Here is a 2,484-nt window from a genome sequence, read left to right on the forward strand (position 1 = left end):
ATGTGTGCTCTTACCCTGGGCTTCTAGTCTTCGTGCTGAATGCTGATTGATGGGGGTTTCTTGCTGATGCCTACATCTGGTCCAGAAAGCGCTGCATATGTATAACTGTGCTTGGGTCTGTATAATTCCTTTGCACTAAATTGTACTTAAGATCATAGCGTGTAACTGACTGTACTTTTACTTGAATAATACTTTGTGCTTTGGAACCACAGGTTCTAAGTCTGGAGTCTTTATTTACTGTATGACTGCGTATGCAAAATAGCGTCATCCTTAGAGGTTTATAGGCAGGATATCAGAAGGTATAGGCAGGGGTGTATAGAGGTTCAAAGGCAGTATCATTAGTAAACACAGATCAGGAACAATAAATCAGCTTACATGAGACAGCAGTTGAAATGAGCAGTGTATTCACAGCAGTCATGGTTCAGATTTTCCAGCATAGACAGACCTGCTAAAGGTACTGTACAATTTCTCCCTCACATTCATGTGACTAATTCAACTTACCAGGTTTTTATACCTTTGCTGGTCTTATTTGAGACAAGGATGTGGTTCCTCCCTGGCTACAGGAGGTTAACCCTTTCCTCAGTATGTGGGAGAGACCCACTCTGTCACAATCCCGGTCAGCCTCTGTTCTCATGTTTTTGTAAAAGACCTGGAACAATTTGAAATTAATAGGATTCTTGACTTAAAAATCTTGAAAGGAATACTTTACTGTCTAATTAATTGGGAGGGCTTTGACTCAAAGAACACTATTGGATAAAATCTTCAGATGCATATGCTCCATGCCTTCTGACATATTTCCAGCACATACTGCATACTCTGGTAAACCAGAGTACATGTACATGAAGCCCATAGCAACTCGTGGCTGTTCTTGGTGAACACTGAGAGACCTATTCATCATCGGAGGATGTATGGCCTCCGATGATGAAGTATTGAACTCACTATGAGGGATACTTAAGTATCCAACTTGCAGTGGGGGAAAATTTGCACCTGAGCAATTCATCATTGCTCCGGTGCGGGGACAGCTGCTTTGAAAAGCAGCTGTCCTCCTGGTTAGTATTGCAGCTACAGATGGAGCTGCATTACTTACCTCCTCCCCATCGACCCGGCTACACATTTGTGACCTGATGTCACGCATGTGCACAGCGGCCGGGGAGGTAGTGAGGAGGCGACAAAGGGATCTGCTCATATCCCTCTTCACATCCCCGGATCTCCTTCCCATAGGAAGGAGCGGTGATCCAAGAACAAGTGCCGTCTTCTCAGATGCACGCTCCAAGAAATTTCAGTTTTCAGATTTTGATGAACATAAGGGGTCCTTTTCGGACCCCTGATGATGAATGGCCTGGTAACTAAACTAGCATTTCCACATGTTACCAGGCCATTTAGTGTTGATGAATAGACCCCTGAGTCAACTCAATCTCCATCTATGAGGCCTACTCCCTGGTGGTCTAGTGTAGTGCCCAAAGAGGTGAGAGAGTAAGCCCTGAACTGGCTTGTAGGATGCCTATGGGCTTTAGTTGCATTGGGGATGATGAATGTGACCACTCCTATGGGCAGTGGACTGAGTTCTTGGTGACCGTCGAGCCTCAGCTGATTTATGACCGGAGAGAAATACACACAACACAAAAGTTTGTGACTACAAGTATCTCTCTGCTTTAATGTTGCAATGATTCCAATATTTTTACATATCAAGTTGCTAGGGAAGTATGGACAAGACATATGTTAAACTTTCAACCAATCACAAAGAGTTCTGCTTTTCATAGATGACACTAAACTGTAATTTTGTAGTAAGTTTACAAGAAGCTAACCTAAAGCATTTGAATAACACCTTATGTCCTTATATGTTCTTCTATGTCCTTATGTTCTTCTATGTGTTTTTCACTTCTGCAAGCTTAAAGACAAGATGGAGTCTGTTTGAACAAAATGGCTTTTTCACTTTCACATTTCCCTCCTTTTTATTCAAATCTGACATACTTATTTAATCTAACTTACCTAGCTCATGGTTCACCCCCTATGTACTGACCTTTACTTCACACATCTGTCCATCTAACATGTAGGATGCCTGGGGTGGTACCCATTCAAGACCACATAGGAGATGAGTCCCTTAATCCCTACAGTTCTCTGTCTTCTTTTCCATCCACATTGTAAATTCTTTCTGTTATTGCCATGCATTGTTCTCATATATCTCTGCTGAGCAATAATTCTTTTGCCTTTCAGATTATACAGAAGTTCTGGGAGTATTCATGTAGCAGGACCAGAGCTGTCTTTGATATTTCTCTTTGAGGCTTTAAACCTAGAACAACAATCAAGTATAAGTATTTTATTTATCAGCCATATACATATTCTTATGACAAGCTAAATGTTTACAATCAATGCCAAACCTTAGTCTATAAGTCTGAGTATGCCTGAGGTCCAACCTCCAATTCCCTTAAACCAGTTGGCAGGGTTAATCCATGTAAAGTCTAGGCTGCCGATTTTGAGCCAATT

Source organism: Taudactylus pleione, unplaced genomic scaffold (genome assembly GCF_031769625.1).
Source record: "Taudactylus pleione unplaced genomic scaffold, aTauple2 ptg001244l, whole genome shotgun sequence".
Lineage (NCBI taxonomy): Eukaryota > Metazoa > Chordata > Amphibia > Anura > Myobatrachidae > Taudactylus > Taudactylus pleione.